The following is a 12,730-nucleotide window of genomic DNA, read 5'->3' as shown; positions in this document are numbered from 1 at the left end:
CTGCGTTGGTGGTGGCCAGCGGCGATTGGGGACTGCCTGCAGACACTGCCGGCACTGTCATTGGTAGGGGGAGGGGTGGCGAGTGGCGACCGCCTGCAGGCACCACTGGCAGTGTCAGCGGTGCTTTTTGCAGGAGGTACCCCACAAATTTCACCCCTTACATGTCGTCAATGTCTTGAGGACTGGCAAATCTGAATACTTGGCAACAGTACCTTTCCATCAAATATCATTGCTTATTCTTAACTATAAGTATCACTTCCTGGAGCATAGCTGCATCCATAATTGTATGTTAAAGAAACTGAACAGGGTCCTGGATATTCTAAAAGGGTCAAATTATGAGATGGTAGGTGAGAAATCACAAGATGGTTTAATGTTCACCCCCTCACACAGAACTCAGTGACTTCCACCTTACTCCAGATAGATGTCCCACCATGAGCATGGGTTTTGGCAGCAGTGAAAAGGAGGATGCAATTCCAACTCATAATGCACAGGCAGGAAAATCCCCTTGTAGTAGTTATGACTCAATGGGTGCATCTACACATATGCTTTAATGTGCATTAGCCCATTTTAATGTGCATTAAAGTGTCACAAAAAACCTGCACTTTTGCTAATGCACATGGAAGTAGGCTAATGAACCTTTTTTTAGTACCTCACAATGGAGTTTCTATGTTTAATGCACATTAGCAAAAGCACATTATTGAATGTGTTGACACACCCAATGTGGAGAAAGAACTGCTGATTAGACATACAAGTTAGTGTGGACCAGTTAGAAAAAATTTTCTTAGCTTGAAGATGAGCCCTAAATTGTGTGCCGTAGTCAGAGAATAGGAGATACCAAGATGCCACTAATGTGCGAGGACCATGCAATGACAGGGAATTGATTAATAGATTCGTAGATGCATAGATTGTAAGGGGCTGGAAGGGACTTTGTAAGATCATCAGGTCCAGCTCCCCTGCACTAGGCAGGAAAGACAACTGGGATCAGGTGACCCCAGTGAGGTGACTGTCCAGTGTCCTCTTAAAGATTTCCAGGGTAGATGATTGCACCACCTCTGGAGGGAGTTTAGTCCACAGTCTGGACACCTTAACCGTGAAGAAGTTTTTCCTAGTGTTAAGCCTGAAATGGTCTTCCAGGAGTTTTTGGCCATTACTCCTGACTTTCCCCAAGGGTGCCCTGGTGAACAGTTGTTCACTGAGCCCTTGATGTATTCCCCTGATGTAGCAGTAAGCTGCTAACAAGTCTCCTCTCAGCCTTCTCTTTTTTGGACTGAAAAGGCCCAAGTCCCACAGCCTTTCTTCATAAGGCTTGCTTTGCAAGTCACTAATCATATGGGTGGCTCTTCTCTGGACTCTTTCAAGCTTTTCCACATCCTTGTTGAAGTGCAGTGCCCAGAACTGGACAGAGTACTCCAGCTGTGGTCTCACCAGTGCTGAGTAAAGCGGAAGAATCACTTCCTTGATACAGGAATATTAGGTGATATTTGCACTTAGAAGATAAAAATGGCTATATAAATGCATAATAGAGCTGGAGGAATAGTGAAAAATGCCCATGTTTCAACATGCTTTAAGTAGATTTGCATGTTCATTGATCTGAGCCAAGTGTGGTTTGTATGCATATGTGATGAAAACAGTGTTTTGGCCACAGGAGAATTTAAATACTACCCTTGAGAAATAGGATGTGGCCATGTATTGAAAGCATTCAGAAAAAAGGTCGGTGAAGGTTGTGCCAGCCACTTCAGCTTTCACAATTGTACTCAAGCACTTGTGCAATCATAGTTTTCTTTAAACATGGCTTTTTAATGGAGATGGTGATTCACAGTTATAACTAAGCCTAGCTGCTGAGTTAAGTTATGAACATTAATCAACCCTGCATAATGGATAACAGGCCTACCTTCAGCTAAGCCATCTTATTCTTCTTACAGCAATAAAGCAAAACAGTGCACATCCTCCAACTAAAATTCAAGTGCAGATAATTATTTACAACAGTGGTTTTCAACCTGTGGTTCATGGACCCCTGGGGGTCTAAAGGGCCTGCAAAAGATGACTATGATCAATCAAAAGTATGTGAATACACACACTTACAGTTCAAAAGGGTCTGTACCTCTGTTCAACATTTCCAAAGGGCTCTGCACGTTTTTAAAGGAAATTTTAAAGGAAGTTTCAACTTACAAAAGGTTGAAAACCCCTGCTTTAAGTACTGCATATGTGATACAGTGATCCATGATTCAGTGCATTCAATAAAAGAAGTAAAGGGTAGATTTTTTTACTAACAAAAATAATGGAGTTGCTTTGCATATGTTTGAAAGAAGTATAATTTAATCAAATAAAACTTATGAGGCTAGTGACTGTTGTACTTCACAAATAATTTAGCAACCATTGTAAATGAACCAATTACAGTGATATCAGATACCAAATGCACACACTACCAGATGATCAATGGCCTTGAATAACTATTTTCCTTACGAACTCTGGGAACCAAAAGATATGTTTTAAATGTGTGTTCACAAATATAACCATGCTGATGAATTATAAATAGTCTGTCCAGTTGTGCATTTGGCAATAACTACACTGTCCATGAAAAGTCTTTGCTGTGGAAATCCTAATATAAGGGAAGTATTTGACAGTAGAGTCACTTACACATTTATACAGACATAACTGACAGCCAAATTTGGCTGAGCAATTGAGTGTAAGTCAAGCTGACAGCTGAAGGAAGGCGAATGGAATTGTACATGTCACTGAGGGCCCAATTTGGCATACCCAGGATAACAATGGCAGAATGTATCCTGCAGAACTGTTATTACTAACAATGTGACTAAGAACTTAGCTGGATTCTCAGGCTAAGTACAGGCATTCAAGAAGCCTGACGCAGAAGTGCTTTAACTTTTGAGCTTTGCTTTAAGCACCCAAGGTTAGGTCAGGACCGAATATATCAAATATTTGCCCTTCAATGGGGCAGGGCTTGGAGCCTGCCTACACAGGCTGAGCCCAGAAGGTAGTGGGAGCTCTCACATGCCTCCCAATGTATGGCCCTGCAGGCTCTCTGTGTTGCCAAAGTCTCCTGAGTAGAGCTGAGTGGCCGAGCTACCCAATTCACTGGCAGGGACATCACGGCTGCTTACCTGGACTTAACATGGCAGTAGCTTGTGATGGCATGTACCCTCATGGCCACAAGCCACCAGCCAGCTGTCCTGTGCATGGCCACCCAGTATGCCCTGTGCCCACCAAACGTGTGCATGTGTGGGATGCCTGGCTTTTGTGTGTGTATGTGTGTCTGAGATGCCTGTATTCCCCCCTGCTAATGTTAGTGGCCCTGGCCCCACACAACAGCAGGCTGTCCAGATCTGCGAAGCCGTAGCTGACTAGCCCTCGCCAGATGAGTAGAGGCAAAGGGCTTCAAGTGCCCCTGCTCTGACACTAGCCCATGGGTCTCCAGCCCCAGACTCCTCTGGCTATGTGCTGCCCACAGCCCAGGATGCCTAGGCACTTTTCCTCTTCCCTTCTCCCTCTCCAAACCTCCCCACAAAGGGACACACAATGGGCCTGCAGGGGAATGTGACCCAAGGAAGAGACTTGCCCCATTTTAATGAAAGGTTGAAGCTGGCAAACTTTTACTGTATTTATTAAACAAAAACTGTGGAACGTCTCCCACTCTGGAACTTAAAACAGTCTTTTCAGTTAACATTGAAAGAGTAGGAAAAGACCCTGGCTCTACCAGGTGGTTATTATACTGGTGGGGGAGTAGGGTGGGCAGCTGCAGGGACTCAACTTATATATGAAACCTTGGAGCAGCAGGCAGAATGTATGCGAAACTGCTGCCCCTTGGTTTAATTAAATGTTGCAGCTGCCAAATTTTTCATGCGCATAATAAAGTAAAACTCTGGAAAGTTGCCTGCTCCAGAACTTGGATCTATGCCCAGGGGCCTGCCTATCCCCGCAGAGGCTGTGCTGCTTCCCTGTAGTGGGACCCAGGCCTGGAGTGGCCTGGCCCATCAGGCCGGTGGGCCAAGCTCCCTGCTGCCCCCCTTCTGAGCACTTCTGTACCCTTCCAGGACTGGCCTGGAACCTCTGGAAGGCAGGTGGTGTTCTTGCTGAGCCTGGCATTGGATTTCAGTCAGTCTAGTTCCTCACTCCTCCTCCACTGCTGCTCCCCAGAGCAGGTCCTTCTGGACACCTTCCTGGTTCCTTGGAGGATGGGTTAGCAGCTCCCATGCACCACATCTTCTGTTCTGGGGCTCCACTGCTCCCCAGCATTCCAGTCAATGTGCAGTGTGGAGCTTTGCTTCTCAGGCACCATTCAGGGCTCCCCTACGTGGGACCCCAAGTCACGTCGCCTCAGGGAAGAGTCCCTGGAGCAGGGCTCACCATGCCATAGGGGGCTGGGCATCAGCTTTTCCCAACACTCCAGCCCAAGAGGGCTACGCTGTCTCTGCAGGAGCCTGTGCTGGTGCCACTCAGGGGTGTCATAACTGGATCCCAAGCCATCTTTGACCAATACATAAACTCCTTATCCCGGTGCTATGACTCTCTCAGTTCCACAGCAGCACAGGTGGCCTTCCTCAGATAGTGGTAGCTATTTGGAGACCTCATTCTTGGACCTTCACAGCACATTCCTGGGCCTGGACATTTTGTTCAAGTGCCGCAGCAGCACGGGTGTAAACAGTTGCCAACCTGTCCATTCCCACCCTCCACGTTGAGGGTTCCATTTGGTCCTTGTTTTGCCAGTACCATCTATGCACATGTCTTCTGTGCTCTGTGGGTGTCTAGCTGTCTATCCTAGATCCAGCATCTTGGCCTCTCTGACTGGGCCTCTGACACACAAATGCAGAGTTCGCAGGCAAGGGAGACACTGAGGGACCTATGATGAGTCCTTTGTCCAGATCCTTTCCCCTGCCTGGAGCCAGAACCCATGCAGCTGCTTATGACCCAGAATTAACTATGCCATGGAACATCTGCGGTCCACCTCCCAGCTGGGAAAACCTGGATGCCTGGGTTCCACTTCCCTGCTGTGAGATCCAGGATGCCTGGGAACCCAAGTATCTGGGTCCAGAGGGATGAGCCTTCTCTGGTTCTCCAGGAGGAGAGGGAGGCAAGGAGAGAGTGGGGAGGTTTTGTTAGGGGGGAATTTTTCCTGTTCCTGCTGCACCTGACCTACAGTGGTCCTCATATATAGGTACTCTGCCAGATGGCACTGTGGTGGTGGTACTCTGAGGCACACCAAAATAAGCCATCAGTTGAGACTGTTGGTTACACCTTGGCTGTGGGGCTTGAAAAAATTTTCCAGTGCCTTTCAGCATCTGTTTGGGTTCTGATTTGCATTAAGTGATTCTGCACTGGCCTCTCTCAGGAAAACTATGCAACCCTGAGGGATAAAGCAGTCAATTAACCAGATTTAAGGTCCCATTCAATGTAACACAGACTGCTAAGCCCCCAACAACATTTGGGGGTAATGACCCTGGCAGCTCAGCTTCATTCTAGGCCAGTGGCATGGGTTGGGGGCAGTGTTTGAAAGGTATGAGGTCAGTGGGGAGCATCAATAAATCAGTATCATCACTTCCACCTGGACAATCACTGAGCCAGGAGGATACTGAATATCAGAATAGGCAACCACAGCCTTTCCAATGAGCATACCCCAACTTACCAAGGAGTCATTAGACCATTCCATCACCTATAAATATCACATTCAGAAGGTCAGCAGTCAAGTCTCTGGATGGGTAGCTGCCTTTAAACATTTAGGCTTTCAACTTCAAAGTGCTCAGAACCATCGCACTTGCAATAGTAAATGCCTCAGCAGATTACTATTCTTCTGCATCGTTCAGAAGTTGTCACACTAAAAAGCTTGACACTATACTTAACAGTGCACAGAGACTCATAGCAGGATCTACAACTTGCACACACACACACACACGTACACACACACATGTACACTCTTGGGCATAAGACCAAGTGACATAAGCAGACAGAACCTAACAGCTCCCCTGCTGCCAGGTTCTTGGGCATGTGGAGAACCCAGCAGACGGGGTAATGGTGTCTATATGTCTTTCCTAGTTATCTCTGTATTTTTGTGCTTGAAGAGGTCAGTACCTGATTTAGTGAGAGCTGACAGATATGCTGGGCACCCTTCACTCAGACTAATGGAAGAAGCAATTAAATGTCCCTTGGTGTAGAGACAGTTAAAACAAAAGAAACCATTACTTAGGGCATGGGCAACATGACAACATTTGAGCAGATGAAAAGTTGTATGGGCTGATGAATTTCTATGGGGATGTATTGCTTACATATGGAGAAAGTGAAGAGACAGAGTTAATTTTGCACACTTTGGAAAGGTGGCATTAGGATTTAAAGCAAGAAAACGCCTCCTGCTACTGCTCAGGGGAACAGTACTTTCTTTTGAATAAACTGAGCAGTATAAAAAAAATCTGATTTCAACTATCAGTTTTTTCATCTAAAGGAAGCAACCCCTAAAGGCTATAAGCTGCTAGGGCAACTTTATACATTATTGATCAGCTATGTTAGCTTGGTATATGTTATGTAGAGCTAGTCAGAAATTTTCTGATGAAACAGGGTTTTGGAAAATGCTAATTCAGGAAAACAGAAATGTTTTGATGAACTTGCACCAAAACTCAGGAGCTCTACCTGCCTAGTTTCTGGCCAACTCACACTGCAGGCTGCTTGAGAGCCTGGCCTCCCAGATCCATGGTAGCCCTGTTATTCAGGCTGTCCAAAGGCTGTGGTTTCAAGGTGAACATCTCCAGGGCAGCCTTGCCATATAAGCTATCTTGTAGTAGGGGCTACAGAGCTTCCAGAGTTCTTGCTGAAGGGTTAGAAGCCTGGAAGTCCTGAGACAGCCAGCTCGAGCCAGGGCTCAGCTCCCAGGTCTGCAGCATACCAAGAGTATTGTTTTGATAATTGGGTCTTTCCAGGCTTTCTGGCTCCTTAATGCTCCTTGGAGCTTGATTTCTCAGGACTTTTGTTTCCCGATTTGTGGCACTGGACTCCCTAGGCTGGCTTTGACCAGGGGCAGCATGAGGAATCCCGAGAAATCATGGGAACCCAAGGAATCCCTAGCAGGCTGGACTGTCAGCTTTGGTTTATAAAAATATAATTACAAAAACACTATTTTTTCCCAAATGAAAATTTCTAGAATGTTTCTTTTGCAAAATTAAAAAAAAAAATCTCATTTTTGCTTAGATTTGGAATTAAAGATGTTTTGAGATTTCAGAATTTCTTACAGAACAGAAATTCAAAGTTTTAAATCTCTAAAATAATGCTTAGTTTGGACTGGCTATGCTTAAAAGTAAGGTACAGCTGGCATCACAGAAGTTAATGGATAATACCGACTGGATCAGTGGAGCTCAAATTTTTAGTGTTGTGGGCCAGGTGCTTGTGACCCCACTGCACCATAGGCCATCCAGTAAGGGATGGAGAAAGGACACAGGGAGGTGGCTGCTAGAGGAAGAGGGGGAAAGAATAAGGAAGAAGAAAAGAGGAAGAGTGCTTACTTCCAGGCTATGGAGGGGGTCAGCAGCACAGTGCAGGGCAGGGCAGGGGATGCAACATATGGACGAATGCTCACTGGAGGCACCTTCCCCATGCTATCCCTCCCCCCTCCCCCGTGCTACTGGGAGAGGGACCAGCAGCAGTGGTGGCAAGACCCTAGTGCTTGCCTATCTGTGCACCTCTGATCCAGGGGGGGTTATTCCAGCCCCACCAGAAAAGGTTGCCTACCCCCAAACTAAATTATCAGAAAATATTAAAAGTGTGTAATCCTGACCCATGAGATGTGACTGAAGCCACAGAATAAAACTCAATCTTTTTCCTTTCTTTATTACAGATAACATACAGTTTCAACAGTGATTTCTTTAATTGTAGGGAAATCTGTGAAATCTTCAATACGTTTGTGACAAAACTGTTAGAAAATACTAGCCTTTCAAAAGTGCCTGCTTTAAGCTCTCTTTATCTTAGATTCCTTACTTGTATAGTGGGTCTAATAGCTATTTTTAAAGGAATTTGGCACTTACTGGCTAAAACAATACAACATAAGTGCCAAGCATTATTCATTGTTATCCAACAGAAGATGATTTCAAGTGCAGAGAAACTGCCCAACTGAACTCTGATATCCCAGGACTCTCTGCTTTACTCCCAATATCTCAATCTAGATTGCTGCAAACACTGTGGAGCACAGACAAGATCAATACTGGATATAGTGAGCAATGGGGAGAGAAACACAAATTACTCTGGGCCAATACATTTGCTTTTTACAAGGAATTGATTTGACTGTTCTCCCTCCTTCCCTGAGCAGCTGATGCACAGCACACCAAAGTGGTGTCACCTAGAGGCTAAAGTCCCAAAATGCATATTGCAAACTTTCCTTGTTTGTACATGTCCACTTTGACATCCTCTTTTGTTAGTCCCCTTTATAGTCCCTTCCATTAATCTAATTAGTATTAGTACTACTGTTATTGTCTGTTTCTCATTTTTTTTCTCTAAGACTTATCTCTTGGGTCTCCTCATAACTTTTAGTGTAGAATCTATGTTTATGTCTGATAATTGGAAGGAATATATTTTTAGTTTTTCCTCATATTTTGGATATTTTTATTGGAAAAGTCCTTTTAATTTCTCCAGTCATTGACTCTTCAGTTTCTCCTTTTTGAATTTATAACCAAGAGGCAGAGACACCCTTAGGGGTGGGTGTCATGGGTGACTGCCCAGGGTGCCCTTGTCAGTGGGGTGCTGGTGGCTTGGTGCAGCTCCACAGACAGAGGCAGGGCAGCATGGTGCAGCTCTGGTATTACTATTAAGGGAGCTAAGGGAGATGATTGTTAATACTGTAGAGCACAATGGGTCATTAACAGACCATTAATTCCTTTTCAGCTGTCTAAATAGTAATACATACCAGAGCTGCACCATCTGGGGGATAGGGGCAGCTGCTCTGTGGCAGTGGCAGCAGAACTGGGGCCAGAACCTGGCTGCTCATTTTAATTTCCACTGGCTGTGACCCTTGAAAGCATGTTCAAGGGTATCCAAGCATGTGCCAAGGTTGTTTTTTTTTGGCTATTCCTCGATATCAGGGTGATGTCTGCTGGGGGAAGGGGGGAGGAGGGGAATTACTGGTGAGTTTTAAGATGGCTGAAGAGTCCAGTTTGTGCTCTCCAAGTTTTTGCATCAATATGACAGTAGTGCCTTGTGGGGGGCACAGCTGTTGGCCAAAATGTTGTGTGCTTTCCTTCCTCCTCTGCTGTTTCTCAGCTTCCTGAGCAAGGTGGTTCTCTTCAAAGTGGGTTGTAGCTTGATGTATGATACAGAGTCATTGAAACCTGCTACCAGCCAGTACTTCCCAGTTTGTAAGGTTGATGCTGCATTTCTTAAGGTACACTTTCAGGGTATCCCTGTAGCACTTCCTCTACCCTCCTCTTACTATGACTGAGTTGAGAGAAGAGGACTTGCTTCGGGAGATGAGTGTCAGCCATCTGCAGACAGTGGCCAGTCCAGCAGAGTTAATGTTTCATGATCTTTGCCTCAGCACTGGTTATATTATCTCTAGAGAGGAGGCTGTCATTGGTGCAGTGATTTTCCTATCTAATGTGAAGGAACTTCCTGATGCAACACTGATGGAACCATTCCAGGCGCTTAAGATGGCTTCAGTATGTCTCCCACATCTCACATCTGTAGAGGAACATGGGGATAACCACTGCATTGTAGACCAGGATCTTAGTTTTCATCTGCAGATCTCAGTTGGTAAAGACATGGCAAAGCAGCTTTCTGAAGGATATGCTGATACAGTGAATGCTGTGTTTGATTTCTACATCAAGAATGGCTGACTGGGAGAGGTGGCTGCCAAGGTATCGAAAATGCTCAACATTTTCCAGGAAAATTTGTGGGGAGAAGGGGGCAGCTTGTGCTGGGCCAGGCTGACGGAGCACCTTGGTCTTCCCAATATTAAAGGAGAGTCCCAGGCTATGATAGGCACCTGAAAAAGGTCAAGAGTGGACTGAAAGTCAGTCTCAGTGTGTGCAAGGATAACACAATCATCAGTGTACTGAAGGTCCATGATGCCAGTCTTGGTACTTTTCATTTTGCTGTGAAAAGCACTGCAGGTTGAAAAGCTGACCATCTATTTGATACTGAACCCCAATGCCATGAGAAAGGTGGTTATGAATGAGAATTAAAATCACAGCAAGATAGATGGAGAAAAGGATTGGGCCGATGACGCAGCCCTGCTTGACATCAGTACGGATGATAAATGGGTCTGTTTCTGATCCATTGCAAAGGACTGAGGCAGTCTTCCCATCATGAAATAGCCTGAGGACACTGATGAACTTCAGTGGACAACCAAACCTAGCCAGCACCTTCCATAAGGCAATATGGTTAGGTGGTTACGATTAGGCCAATGAATGCCATAAACAGCTCCTGGTATTTCTCTCTACGTTCTCCTGGATCTGTCATGTAACAAAAATCATGCTGGGGGTAACCTATGATGGTCTAAAGTCACACTGGGATTCCGGAAGAACATCTTTGGCAAGGGTAAGGAGGTGATTCAGAAGGATGCAAGTAAGAATCTTCCTGGCAATGGAGAGGAAAGCAATGCCTTGGTAGTTCCCACATACTGACTTGTCCCCTTTTTTGAAGATGGTCACAATGTTGTTGTTTTTTAAGTCAGGTGGAGCTTCCTCATTAACCCATATTTTAATGAGAAGTTGGTGAAGTTTTTGTGCTAGTGCTGTTCCACCAGCTTTGAAGACCTCTGCGGGGATGCCATCTGGGCCTGGCACCTTATTGTTCTTGGTCTGAGTGATGGTACTTCCTTGAAGGATGGGGGATCAGCAAGAGGTTCTATTACTGGGTCTTGAGGGATGGACTTGATGGTGGCAGCTGAGACCTCAGCTTTACGGTTGAGTAAAATCAAGAAGTTCTTGTTCCAGTGTTGTTGGATGGATACATTATCTGTGAGAAGGGTGGAGCTGTCCTGGGATCACAATGGGGCTGGATCATTGGAATGTGGCCCATGGATGGCTTTTATCACTTGAAAGAAGCTTCTCATGTCATGTTGATCAGCTAAACTCTGGATCTCCATGGCCTTTGCTTGCCACCACTGGTTCTTGATGTCCTGTAGCCTCCTCTAAATTACAGAGCCATTGGTAAGCCTCTCGCTTTTTGCTGGTTGGAGGGCTTATATTGCCAGCTGCAGAATGTAGTTCTCTTCTGATCGATAAATGCTAGGATTTCCTCATTATTCTTGTCAAACCAATCTTGGTGGCGGTAAGTGGAGTATCTGATTGATACAGTGCATGCCTTGTGAATAATGCTCTTAAGTTCCTCCCAGTGTACCTGGATGTCCTTGATGTTGTCAGGTAGGTCAGAAGCCTCTCCGTAAGAGCCTCGTATCTTGCTTGGTCTTGGAGTGCCTTGATGTTAAATCTCTTCTTCATTCCTCATTCCTTTTGGTTGTGTACAGTGTTGTGGTGCAAGCTGTATGTCTATGATTGATCTGATTAAACAGTGGTCCATCCAACAGTCCTCTGCACCTCTCAGGACTCAGGTGATATGGGAATTAGTACAATTCATAGTATCATAGTGCTTAGGGTTGGAAGGGACCTAAACAGATTATCAGGTCTGACCCCCTGCCCTAGGCAGGAATGAGTGCCGAGTCATAACACTCCAGCCAAATATCTATCCAGCTTTCTTCTGAAGACCCCCAAGGTAGGAGAGAGCACCACCTCCCTTGGGAGTCCATACCAGCCCTAACTGTGAAGTAACGCCTCCTGATGTCCAGCCTGAACCTTCTCTCTAACAGTTTGTGGCAGTTATTCCTAGTAACCTCCAGTGGTGCCCAGAGGAACAGTCTCACCCAATTTCCTCTGGCTCCCTCTGGTGAGTTTGTAAATGGACACCAGATCCCCTCTCAGCCTTCTCTTGTGGAGGCTGAATAGATTCAGGCCCTTTAGCCTCTCTTCGTAGGGCCTCACCCACTACCCCTTGACCATGCCCTCCTCTGGACCCTCTCAATGCTAGCCATATCCCTCTTGAAGTGCGGCACCCAGAACTGGATGCAATACTCCAACTGTGGCCCGACCAATACTGCATAGAGGGAAAGGATCACCTCCCTGGACCTGCTTGTGATGCATCTGTAGATGCACAACAAGGTGCAGTTAGCCTTACTGACTGCTTCCTTGCATTGGCAGCTCATGTCCCTCCTGGAGTCAACAATGACTCCAAGATCCCTTTCTGCCTCTGTGTTGACAAGAATGGTGTTCCGCAGCCTATAGGTGTGTTGCTGGTTCCTTCTCTCTAGATGCAGCAACCCTGCGTTTGTCTGTGTTGATTTTTATCCTGTTCTCATCCACCCACCTCTGTAAACGGTCTAGATCTAGCTGGATTCTGTCCCTCCCATCTAGCATGAAAACTCTACCACCCCAGGGGAAGGCGAGGCTATCCCCAGTCTTGGGCTCACAACCTTCTGGCTTATGCTTCAGCAGCCAAACCTCTAAACCAAAGAGCCAGGTCAGAAAACAAGCCTTTCAGCAGGTCAGAATGCAAGCCTTTCATATTATGGGCTCTGACAATAATATAGTCAAGAAAGTGCCAGTGATTGGAGTGTGGGTGTTTCCAAGTGATCTTATATTTGTCACTCTGTCTGAAGATAGTATTTTTCATGAGCAAGTCGTGCTCTGCACATTCGCTGAGGAGGAGGATACAATTGGAATTGACTTTCTCCCCTCTTTCCCAGTGGTAC

The sequence above is a fragment of the Gavialis gangeticus genome, unplaced genomic scaffold, assembly GCF_001723915.1.
Source record: "Gavialis gangeticus isolate Ggan-Ray unplaced genomic scaffold, GavGan_comp1, whole genome shotgun sequence".
Taxonomy (NCBI): Eukaryota; Metazoa; Chordata; order Crocodylia; family Gavialidae; genus Gavialis; species Gavialis gangeticus.
This window is presented reverse-complemented; position numbering follows the sequence as displayed.